This window comes from Coregonus clupeaformis, chromosome 19 (genome assembly GCF_020615455.1).
Source record: "Coregonus clupeaformis isolate EN_2021a chromosome 19, ASM2061545v1, whole genome shotgun sequence".
Classification (NCBI taxonomy): domain Eukaryota; kingdom Metazoa; phylum Chordata; class Actinopteri; order Salmoniformes; family Salmonidae; genus Coregonus; species Coregonus clupeaformis.
The window spans coordinates 56,909,397-56,922,740 of record NC_059210.1 but is presented as its reverse complement, the minus strand read 5'-3'; the positions used below and the strand labels follow the sequence as shown (position 1 = coordinate 56,922,740).

General features: G+C 43.7%; 1 long non-coding RNA gene across 1 annotated transcript; it reads left to right on the top strand.

Moving 5' to 3' along the window:
• The first annotated feature begins 321 nt into the window (after positions 1-321).
• LOC123481390 lies at positions 322-7,102 on the top strand. The gene is made up of 3 exons (XR_006657081.1): positions 322-557; positions 5,778-5,829; positions 6,020-7,102. It is a non-coding gene; the product is annotated as an uncharacterized LOC123481390 (long non-coding RNA).
• The last annotated feature ends 6,242 nt before the right edge of the window (positions 7,103-13,344 follow it).

Genomic DNA, 13,344 nt, shown 5'->3' with positions numbered 1-13,344 from the left:
CAGTGACTTCCAGTCAGTATCATAATATAGTCATTACCTTACAGGAAGGGTAATCTCAAGTGATGTCCCTAGAACCATGTAAGATCTGGTCATGGAGGAATAGGTCTAGTGGAATTGGGGACACTGGTTGCAATTGGAACCAGAAGGGAAACTGTAACAAAATGTATCCCCATGTGTTAAAGAGAGGTACTTATCTGTATGAGGGAAAGTGGTGTCCATATTGGGACTATATGATCACAAATGTTGGCACCTTCTGGGAATGGCGTAAAGGCTATCCATATGCATTAGGAGATGCTTCTAAAGCAGCTAGGTTTTCAATGATAAGGGGTGTGCAGGGGTCAAAAGGGGGTGCATGTAAAGGCGATGAAATCCTACTAACCATCCAAGACATTAAACTTACAGACGCAGGTGTGTACACCTTAGCAGCAGTACGATCCGGACCAGACACCATGGGTATGTTCACCATCGCGGTCACACCCAAACCTGCAGCTGGGGAGAGACAGACCCAGTTGAACCACATCACCACTCCAGGACCAGCTCAGCTTCAACCCACTAAGGTACCAAACCCCATTCAGGTGATTAATGTTAGGGATATAACGGACAGCGACCAATTGGGGACAGAAACTGGCTATGAAGGGAAAGAAAATATGTGGTTGGCATACATGAGGTATACGGCTAGGACACTGGTCAGGCAGAATTGTGTTATCTGTGGGCATGCAAGACCTGGGTTGGCAACCCACCCATTCGCCTTAGGAGAAGGGGAAGGATGGCAGTGCATATTGGAAGAGTTATACCATTCACTGCCAAACACCACCCTGTGCAAAGCCCTAAGTTTGATTTTCCCTGAGGTTCCCCCACAAAAGGCACCTGCGGGAGTTCAGGCTTATGGAGGTAATTACAGTTGCATTACTGGAACAGGTAAGGGTGTTAACTATGGTAGGCTACCACCAGGGGACTGTGCTGTGAATGTAACTATGAACAGCACTTGGCCAGTAGAGGGTAAAACCCAGACAAAGGGGGTGGCTGATGTGTGGTGGATCTGTGGGCCAAATAGAAAACTAACCCCGATTAATATTTTGTGACCTGTCTTTTAACCAAAATATTACAGATTTGACAAAAATGGTCAGTTGCCCCTTTAAGGTTACCATGGTAATGGGCCACTCGAGTTGTTGAGGCTGACAACCTCTCTTCCCTAGCAGTGGTAGCAAACTCAAACATTGAAAAACAACCTAACTTGTTAACAAAACAATGTAAATATCCAAGAAACACGATAATAAAGTCTCACTTTAGTAGGTTGACCAACTTTTATGCCTGTGCACATCACTTCTAAAAAACAAAATCTTTCAGCACTTCACTCACAGCAGGCGATGGGATTCGATACCAGCAACCCTCCGGTTGCCAGCTCACTTCCCGCCTGATTTTACCCATAAGACAATTTCTACGCCTGACCATGGCTACCTCTGGAGAGTATGTGGACATGAACCATCAAGCATTTCAGGAGAAAACAGGATTGGTGCTGATTAGTGTCAGGACTGGCCTCGACAATTTTATTTTAGTAAATTATTTTACAATGAAAAATGTAAAAAAATAATGACTACAAAATTCACAAGATGAGCAGGGTAATCAGAATAGAAAAAGTTCCAACATTTTGACTTAACCAAGACCTAAACAAAAATTGAGTCACAGCGAGCTGCGGTGAACAATGACAGGATTTGGGAATAACATTGCCTTGATAAAATTCTCCTCCCTGTTCACCTTGGAATTAAGGACCATCCTTGTCATCCAGGCCAATTTGGACAAAAATTAAAACAAATTAAACCATGCATCACTAGTGCTAACTTACCGTTAGTATCCCACTCAGTCTTTGGCGGGCTGTCTTCTCTGGGTGGGCTGTTACCGCTTCCATCTTCTTCTTCTTCTTCTTCATCATCATCTTCAGGGGTCACCAGCTTAATCAGGCTGTGGTTGCAGGCGCTTGCAGCCTCTTTGGTGCCTGTACAGGATCAGTGAAGGATACAAACCTCCAGAAACACAGAACTCTTGCGCCATCTGTTGGCCAGATTTTACATAAGCGAGCACTTGCTCTTGTGAAATTCTTATCTTATAGTACATTTTCCCATCTTATAGTACAGTTACAGTGGGGGAAAAAAGTATTTAGTCAGCCACCAATTGTGCAAGTTCTCCCACTTAAAAAGATGAGAGAGGCCTGTAATTTTCATCATAGGTACACGTCAACTATGACAGACAAAATGAGATTTTATTTTCCAGAAAATCACATCGTAGGATTTTTTATGAATTTATTTGCAAATTATGGTGGAAAATAAGTATTTGGTCAATAACAAAAGTTTCTCAATACTTTGTTATTTACTCTTTGTTGGCAATGACACAGGTCAAACGTTTTCTGTAAGTCTTCACAAGGTTTTCACACACTGTTGCTGGTATTTTGGCCCATTCCTCCATGCAGATCTCCTCTAGAGCAGTGATGTTTTGGGGCTGTCGCTGGGCAACACAGACTTTCAACTCCCTCCAAAGATTTTCTATGGGGTTGAGATCTGGAGACTGGCTAGGCCACTCCAGGACCTTGAAATGCTTCTTACGAAGCCACTCCTTCGTTGCCCGGGCGGTGTGTTTGGGATCATTGTCATGCTGAAAGACCCAGCCACGTTTCATCTTCAATGCCCTTGCTGATGGAAGGAGGTTTTCACTCAAAATCTCACTATACATGGCCCCATTCATTCTTTCCTTTACACGGATCAGTCGTCCTGGTCCCTTTGCAGAAAAACAGCCCCAAAGCATGATGTTTCCACCCCCATGCTTCACAGTAGGTATGGTGTTCTTTGGATGCAACTCAGCATTCTTTGTACTCCAAACACGACGAGTTGAGTTTTTACCAAAAAGTTCTATTTTGGTTTCATCTGACCATATGACATTCTCCCAATCCTCTTCTGGATCATCCAAATGCACTCTAGCAAACTTCAGACAGGCCTGGACATGTACTGGCTTAAGCAGGGGGACACGTCTGGCACTGCAGGATTTGAGTCCCTGGCGGCGTAGTGTGTTACTGATGGTAGGCTTTGTTACTTTGGTCCCATCTCTCTGCAGGTCATTCACTAGGTCCCCCCGTGTGGTTCTGGGATTTTTGCTCACCGTTCTTGTGATCATTTTGACCCCACGGGGTGAGATCTTGCGTGGAGCCCCAGATCGAGGGAGATTATCAGTGGTCTTGTATGTCTTCCATTTCCTAATAATTGCTCCCACAGTTGATTTCTTCAAACCAAGCTGCTTACCTATTGCAGATTCAGTCTTCCCAGCCTGGTGCAGGTCTACAATTTTGTTTCTGGTGTCCTTTGACAGCTCTTTGGTCTTGGCCATAGTGGAGTTTGGAGTGTGACTGTTTGAGGTTGTGGACAGGTGTCTTTTATACTGATAACAAGTTCAAACAGGTGCAATTAATACAGGTAACGAGTGGAGGACAGAGGAGCCTCTTAAAGAAGTTGTTACAGGTCTGTGAGAGCCAGAAATCTTGCTTGTTTGTAGGTGACCAAATACTTATTTTCTACCATAATTTGCAAATAAATTCATTAAAGAACCTACAATGTAATTTTCTGGATTTTTTTCCTCAATTTGTCTGTCATAGTTGACGTGTACCTATGATGAAAATTACAGGCCTCTCTCAACTTTTTAAGTGGGAGAACTTGCACAATTGGTGGCTGACTAAATACTTTTTTTCCCCCACTGTATAAAACGGGTGGTTCGAGCCCTGAATGCTGATTGGCTGACAGCCGCAGTATATCAGACCGTATACCACAGGTATGACAAAACATTTATTTTTACTGCTCTAATTACGTTGGTAACCAGCTTATAATAGCAATAAGGCAGCTCTGGGGTTTGTGGTATATGGCCAATCCTTTGCGTTGCGTCGTGCATAAGAACAGCCCTTAGCAGTGGTATATTGGCCATATACCATAACCCCCTCGGGCCATATTGGTTAAATATACAACCATTTCCAAGTATCTGTGTTATAGGCCTAATAGTTACTGTTCTATGCTAGTAGATACAGTTGAAGTCGGACGTTTACATACACCTTAGCCAAATACATTTAAACTCAATTTTTCACAATTCCTGACATTTAATCCTAGTATGAATTCCCTGTCTTAGGTCAGTTAGGATCACCACTTTATTTTAAGAATGTGAAATGTCAGAATAATAGTAGAGAGAATGATTTATTTCAGCTTTTATTTCTTTCATCACATTCCCAGTGGGTCAGAAGTTTACATACACTCAATTAGTATTTGGTAGCATTGCCTTTAAATTGTTTAACTTGGGTCAAACATTTCGGGTAGCCTTCCACAAGCTTCCCACAATAAGTTGTGTGAATTTTGGCCCATTCCTCCTGACAGAGCTGGTGTAACTGAGTCAGGTTTGTAGGCCTCCTTGCTCACACACGCTTTTTCAGTTCTGCCCACAAATGTTCTATAGGATTGAGGTCAGGGCTTTGTGATGGCCACTCCAATACCTTGACTTTGTTGTCCTTAAGCCATTTTGCCACAACTTTGGAAGTATTGTTGGGGTCGTTGTCCATTTGGAAGATCCATTTGTGACCAAGCTTTAACTTCCTGACTGGTGTCTTGAGATGTTGCTTCAATATATCCACATAATTTTCCTTCCTCATGATGCCATCTATTTTGTGAAGTGCACCAGTCCCTCCTGCAGCAAAGCACCCCCACAGCATAATGCTGTAACCCCTGTGCTTCACGGCTGAGATGGTGTTCTTCGGCTTGCAAGCATTCCCCTTTTTCCTCCAAACATAACAATGGTCATTATGGCCAAACAGTTCTATTTTTGTTTAATTTAGGAGACAGAACACGTCTCCTTCCTGAGCGGTATGACGGCTGCGTGGTCCAATGGTGTTTATACTTGCGTACTATTGTTTGTACAGATGAACGTGGTACCTTCAGGTGTTTGTAAATTGCTCCCAAGGAGGAACCAGACTTGTGGAGGTCTACAATTGTTTTTCTGAGGTCTTGGCTGATTTCTTTTGATTTTCCCATGATGTCAAGCAAAGAGGTACTGAGTTTGAAGGTAGGCCTTGAAATACATCCACAGGTACACCTCCAATTGACTCAAATGATGTCAATTAGCCTATCAGAAGCTTCTAAAGCCATGACATCATTTTCTGGAATGTTTCAAGCTGTTTAAAGGCACAGTCAACTTAGTGTATGTAAACTTCTGACCCACTGGAATTGTTATTCAGTGAATTATAAGTGAAATAATCTGTCTGTAAACAATTGTTTGAAAAATTACTTGTATCATGCACAAAGTAGATGTCCTAACAGACTTGCCAAAACGATAGTTTGTTAACAAGAAATTTGTGGAGTGGTTGAAAAAGCAGTTTTAATGACTCCAACCTAAGTGTATGTAAACTTCCGACTTCAACTGTATATCCCACCAGACATCATAATGCTCCCACACTATGCTTAGTGGATACTTTTTTTGCAGTCATCTTAGGACAGGCAGGGCAGCGGTCAGGATGCAAGAGGAGTAGGGCAGGACCGCCCTCCTATGAACTGACGGGCATACTAGTTATTGGAGTAGATTCTCTCACGCAGCAGGGGAACAAACGCCATCAGGTCAAACTTGTTACTCTCAGTCAAAATGTCCTGTGAAGGCAGAGAAGTGTCATCATTTTAGTTACTGGCCGAAGTCCAATCTAAGCCGACATTAAACTTACAGGAAATGTCTTGACATGGTTTGTACTGTAATCTCACCTTCAACAGTCTGGGGTCAGGATCTGCAGCAAGCTGGAGGAGAGAGCACACAATATCAGAGGTATCCTAAATAAAAGTATTATCTGAGCACTTTCTATGTCCACAGGCAAGCAATATTGTGGTGTCAGTGTATTCATTGTTTAGCTTTCGGTCATTGAACTTCCTAAAACATGACCAGTGCATTAAAATAGATTGTGAGTAACCATTGTGTTTAACCATTGTGTTTAACATGTATGATTGGCTCTGGACAGGTTAGTCCTGTGATTGGTGACAGGCTGCACACTCGGGTTACCTTGCTCAGTCCATGGAAGAGCACGTTGAAGTGTGGTAGCACTGCTCCCGTGGCCACTTTCACTATGTTGTAGAGCGCCTCACAGGCATAGTACTGCAGTCTGCTGTCTGAGTCATTAAAGCAGGTGAGTACGGGCTCGATAAGCTCCTTCAGGTACAGGCCAGAGTCCTGCAAAACACACATACATGAACACACTCACTTGAACACACACACGAACACACCAAGGATGCAAGCACAACTTATAAAATAATTTTAAAGGCAGTCTTCTAAAAGCATTTACTTCCAGTAGACTCAATGATTACAAACTTCAAACAACCCAGTGTAATGTGCTCTAATGTGTTACAGAACTATTACAGACTGTATGGAATATTGATGCCCAGATCCCTTTACCTTGCCCAGGGCGATGGAAGATGCTGCCAGGCCGATGAGGCCTCCTTTGTGGCTGTGAGGGTGCTGGGACAGGGCAAACTCTGAGGCCAGGATCTGGATAACATGTCTGATCTGGGCAGAGTTGTTCTGAGCCACAAACTCCCTCACCAGTCTGTGTATCAAGGCAACAGACACAGAAACAAATGTCTAGACAGATGGACACACTAAAATCAGAGTAGTCTTCAATCCTGTTCCTGGAGATACACATGGTGCAGGCTATTGTTTTAGCCAAACACATTTGCCTCCACTGATCAACTAGACCTAATCATCAAGCCATTGATGAGTTTAATCGTACAAATCCTGCACACACTCTGTGTGTCTCCAGCCATTATCTTATCATACAACGCAGCGACACAACCCAATCAGGGGCCAGTGGCAGGACCATCTAACGTTCCATAATCCTTTCCCATTTTAACTTCAATGTCACATGGTGCCTCTTACATGTCACAAGAATGAAAATACAAGGACAAACCAGTATCATGTGCCTGAAAGAATGCACATTTACCCATTTTAATTTAACTTTCAAGTTTAAGGCCTCCACTTTCAAAATCCAAAGCAATTGATCATTTGATGACAGTTTGTCACATGGTTTCTCAGGAGATTAGTCAGCATATGCAGCGCCTACATCCAAACCCATGCAGTTTCTTACTTGAAATTCTATGGAGTATGTGTGTGAATTGATGCTCACAAACACTTCCTACTCAGCTGAGTCATACAAACTGCAGAAAGACAAACAGCCTAATCTTGGGTGGAAAGATACATCAACGTTTTAGAAGGCTGTCACCTCCAAGTCTACAAACACAAAACAAAATACTTTCACCAGAATCATGAGCAAGGAAGAAGACTCACTTTTCAATCTCTAGAGCAGCAACCTTCCTCTTCTCATAGAGCTTGTCATTGAGTGCTCTTACAATGTTTGTAGTCAATGGCGAGAAGTCTTTCTAGGTGTTCATTTAGTTAAATGGGAACTTGACAGCTTGGTTAATAATCAGGTGCACGTTTTTTCATAAACTCGCCCTAAATCTATTTTAATAACGATACAGGTCACTTAAGTAATGAAAATAACTAATACAATCATTTAAAATCGGAAGACTCAAACTCTGTATTATTCAATTGTATATAGCTGCTTGCTACAGCCCCCCCTCAGCCCATAGTTGTGCGCTGGACACCATATGTGAATTGCTTGCCCCCCATCTATCCTCAGAGTTCGTACTGCTTGGTGACCTAAACTGGGATATGCTTAACACCCCGGCCGCCCTACAATCTAAACTAGATGCCCTCAATCTCACACAAATCATCAAGGAACCTACCAGGTACAACACTAAATCCGTAAACATGGGCACCCTCATAGATATCATCCTGACAAATTTACCCTCTAAATACACCTCCGCTGTCTTCAACCAGGATCTCAGCGATCACTGCCTTATTGCCTGCGTCCGTAATGGGTCCGCGGTCAAACGACCACCCCTCATCACTGTCAAACGCTCCCTAAAACACTTTAGCGAGCAGACCTTTCCTAATTGACCTGGCCCGGGTATCCTGGATGGATATTGACCTCATTCCATCAGTAGAGGATGCCTGGATGTTCTTCAAAAGTGCTTTCCTCTCCATCTTAAATAAGCATGCCCCATTCAAAAAATGCAGAACTAAGAACAGATATAGCCCCTGGTTCACCCCAGACTTGACTGTCCTAGACCAGCACAAAAATATCCTGTGGCGTACTGCATTAGTATCGAACAGCCCCCGCGATATGCAACTTTTTAAGTCAGGAACCAATATACACAAGCAGTTAGGAAAGCAAAGGCTAGCTTTTTCAAACAGAAATGTGCATCCTGTAGCACTAACTCCAAAAAGTTTTGGGACACTGTAAAGTCCATGGAGAATAAGAGCACCTCCTCCCAGCTACCCACTGCACTGAGGCTAGGAAACACTGTCACCACCGATAAATCTACGATAATCGAGAATTTCAATAAGCATTTTGCTACGGCTGGCCATGCTTTCCACCTGGCTACTCCTACCCCGGCCACCAGCTCTGCACCCTCCACTGCAACTTGCCCATGCCCCCCCCCCGCTTCTCCTTCACCCAAATTCAGATAGCTGATGTCCTGAAAGAGCTGCAAAATCTGGACCCCTACAAATCAGCTGGGCTAGACAATCTGGACCCTTTCTTTCTAAAATTAGTCGCCGAAATTGCCGCAATCCCTATTACTAGCCTGTTCAACCCCTCTTTCGTATCGTCTGAGATCCCCAGAGATTGTGTTAAGTTGCGTCAATTCAAATCTGGTATTAGGAACAAAAGAGGTCAATACACGTTTTCTAAAATAGACTAGTATTTTAATTAATGCAAACCACTTCAATGGTAAATACGATGTTCGTATATACGGGTCCACTGAAATACCACGCAGGGCACTCAGAGAACTGATCCATTGTTCTAAGTTCTTCTTCAAATACTCTGACAGAGATAGTTCCCGCTCCCTGCTGGCCAATCAGAGTAGAGACTGAGCGTGGTTTAGACTTACTCAGCCAATCGTTGGCGCACAGGCTGGTCCCAGCCCCTTGGCGCTTCACTGTTGCCAGGCATAAGTTGTTATCATCACAACCTGTAGAGTCAGCACCTTTTTGCAGTACACGTCCTTGAGCGCGGTTTAACAAAGAGGCAGTGTGTATGTGTCTGTGAGAAATACAAGTCTGTCTCACCCTACTCCCTAACATTCCTCACATGAATCACAGCTTGTTATGTTAAACAATTTATATCAGTACAGTACAAACCTATTATGTTTAATCATTAATGCATTCTTTCTAAGCTAGGCATCACATCTAGATCCCCACAATTGGAAAGCTGCCGTGGTCATCCCCCTCTTCAAAGGGGGTGACACTCTAGATCCAAACTGTTACAGACCTATATCCATCCTGCCCTGACTTTCGAAAGTATTTGAAAGCCAAGTTAACAAACAGATCACCGACCATTTCGAATCCCACCGTACCTTCTCCGCTATGCAATCTGGTTTCCGAGCTGGTCATGGGTGCACCTCAGCCACGCTCAAGGTCCTAACGATATAATAACCACGATCGATAAAAGACAGTACTGTGCAGCCGTCTTCATCGACCTGGCCAAGGCTTTTGACTCTGTCAATCACCGCATTCTTATTGGCAGACTAAATAGCCTTGGTTTCTCAAATAACTGCCTCGCCTGGTTCACCAACTACTTCTCAGATAGAGTTCAATGTGTCAAATCAGAGGGCCTGTTGTCTGGACCTCTGGCAGTCTCTATGGGGGTGCCACAGGGTTCAATTATCGGGCCGACTCTATTCTCTGTGTATATCAATGATGTCGCTCTTGCTGCTGGTGACTCTCAGATCCACCTCTACGCAGACGACACCATTTTGTATACATCTGGCCCTTCATTGGACACTGTGTTAACAAACCTCCAAACGAGCTTCAATGCCATACAACACTCCTTCCGTGGCCTCCAACTGCTCTTAAACGCTAGTAAAACTAAATGCATGCTCTTCAATCGAACGCTGCTTGCACCCGCCCACCCAACTAGAATCACTACTCTCGGCGGGTCTGACTTAGAATATGTGGACAACTACAAATACCTAGGTGTCTGGTTAGTCCGTAAACTCTCTTTCCAGACTCACATTAAGCATCTCAAATCCAAAGTTAAATCTAGAATCGGCTTCCTATTTCGCAAACAAAGCCTCCTTCACTCATGCTGCTAAACATGCCCTTGTAAAACTGACTATCCTACCAGTCCTTGACTTCGGCGATGTAACTTACAAAATAGCTTCCAACACTCCACTCAGCAAATTGGATGTAGTCTATCACAGTGCCATTTGTTTTGTCACCAAAGCCCCATATACTACCCACCATTGTGACCTGTACGCTCTCGTTGGCTGGCCCTCACTACATATTCGTCGCCAAACCCACTGACTCCAGGTCACCTATAAATCACTTCTAGGCAAATCCCCACCTTATCTTAGATCATTGGTCACCATAGCAACACCCACCCCTAGTATGCGTTCCAGCAGGTATATCTCACTGGTCATCCCCAACGCCAACACCTCCTTTGGCCACCATTCCTTCCAGTTCTCTGCTGCAAATGACTGGAATGATCTGCAAAAATCTCTGAAGCTGGAGACACTTATCTCCCTCACTAACTTTAAGCATCAGTTGTCAGAGCAGCTTACCGATCACTGTACCTGTACACAGCCCATCTGTAATTAGCCCACCCAACTACCTCATCCCCACATATTGTTATTTACATTGTTATTTATTTTGCTAATTTGCACCCCAGTATATCTATTTGCACATCATCTTCTGCACATCTATGACTCCAGTGTTAATACTAAATTATAATTATTTTGTACTATGGCCTATTTATTGCCTTACCTCCATAACTTACTACATTTGCACACACTGTATATAGATTTTCTATTGTGTTATTGACTGTACGTTTTGTTTATTCCATATGTAACTGTTGTTGTTGTTGTTGTTGTTGTTGTTGTTTTTATCGCACTGCTTTGCTTTATCTTGGCCAGGTCGCAGTTGTAAATGAGAACTTGTTCTCAACTGGCTTACCTCGTTAAATAAAGGTGAAATAAAAAAATAATAATAAAAAAATCATGATGATAACACGCAGACGTTTCCTACATATTCTGCTTTCGTTCAAATGAAGCGCAGTTACTCTTCCTCCAATTAGAACACAATTGAATACACAACGATACAATGTTGCCTGTTGTAGCCAGTGTTCTTAGCGAGCAGGGGTACACTGGTTTGGGTGATGAAAGTGTTCTTGCTAGTTAAATTCACCCTATAACCCGGCGATACCCAAACTAAGAATAGCAGGCTTCGACGCAGAATTATATTTCAAAGCTATCTTTGATTTTGAAAATTGCCATAACCTGTTACGACTGCGCGTGGAACGTTATTGTTCTCGTCGCGACGATAGCTATTGACAATATGTAGCGATTCGTCCTAACACAGGCTTGCTCATGTTGCCATACTTCCCCGCTCACATGACTTCCTTGAAGGGCGGCTAGTCAAGCACGGATCTAGAGATCAGTTTTGAACAGCACGTGCAAATATGGTAGAGCTGTAAAATCTGTGGAATGACGTCTCTACATAAGCAACGCGAACACACGCCGATAAACATTTCTTTTTATTATCTAGCACAATTCAAAAATAGTTTTTCCCACTTTAACATTTGAAATGAGATGCCATTTGTGCGCAATAAACTTTATCACTAGCGAGGTTTCCATCCAATTTGCGTCAGATTTTCATGCGAATATTATAACATTTTTTTTGTTGCATTTCCCACCAGAAATGCATTTAAATCAATCGGATTTATTGCGGATAAAAGTCTGTGCGTGATGGTGTAGTGCACATAAAAATTACTTTTGCGGTTAAATTTCCATGTTCCGTATGAAAAATACAAGTTAAATGGGTTTCCATCGCATTTTCAACTCTACTGATGGTTTTGTCACAAATCAAATCAAATCAAATCAAATTGTATTGGTCACATGCGCCGAATACAACAGGTGCAGACATTACAGTGAAATGCTTACTTACAGCCCTTAACCAACAGTGCATTTATTTTAAACAAAAAAAGTAAGAATAAAACAACAACAAAAAAAGTGTTGAGAAAAAAAAGAGCAGAAGTAAAATAAAGTGACAGTAGGGAGGCTATATATACAGGGGGGTACCGTTGCAGAGTCAATGTGCGGGGGGCACCGGCTAGTTGAGGTAGTTGAGGTAATATGTACATGTGGGTAGAGTTAAAGTGACTATGCATAAATACTTAACAGAGTAGCAGCAGCGTAAAAGGATGGGGTGGGGGGGCATTGCAAATAGTCCGGGTAGCCATGATTAGCTGTTCAGGAGTCTTATGGCTTGGGGGTAGAAGCTGTTGAGAAGTCTTTTGGACCTAGACTTGGCACTCCGGTACCGCTTGCCGTGCGGTAGCAGAGAGAACAGTCTATGACTAGGGTGGCTGGAGTCTTTGACAATTTTGAGGGCCTTCCTCTGACACCGCCTGGTATAGAGGTCCTGGATGGCAGGAAGCTTTGCCCCAGTGATGTACTGGGCCGTACGCACTACCCTCTGTAGTGCCTTGCGGTCGGAGGCCAAGCAGTTGCCATACCAGGCAGTGATGCAACCAGTCAGGATGCTCTCGATGGTGCAGCTATAGAATTTTTTGAGGATCTGAGGACCCATGCCAAATCTTTTTAGTCTCCTGAGGGGGAATAGGCTTTGTCGTGCCCTCTTCACGACTGTCTTGGTGTGTTTGGACCATGATAGTTCGTTGGTGATGTGGACACCAAGGAACTTGAAGCTCTCAACCTGTTCCACTACAGCCCCGTCGATGAGAATGGGGGCGTGCTCAGTCCTATTTTTTTCCTGTAGTCCACAATCATCTCCTTTGTCTTGGTCACGTTGAGGGAGAGGTTGTTGTCCTGGCACCACACGGCCAGATCTCTGACCTCCTCCCTATAGGCTGTCTCATCGTTGTCGGTGATCAGGCCTACCACTGTTGTGTCGTCGGCAAACTTAATGATGGTGTTGGAGTCGTGCCTGGCCATGCAGTCATGGGTGAACAGAGAGTACAGGAGGGGACTGAGCACGCACCCCTGAGGGGCCCCCGTGTTGAGGATCAGTGTGGCAGATGTGTTGTTACCTACCCTTACCACCTGGGGGCGGCCCGTCAGGAAGTCCAGGATCCAGTTGCAGAGGGAGGTGTTTATTCCCAGGATCCTTAGCTTAGTGATGAGCTTAGAGGGCACTATGGTGTTGAATGCTGAGCTGTAGTCAATGAATAGCATTCTCACGTAGGTGTTCCTCTTGTCCAGGTGGGAA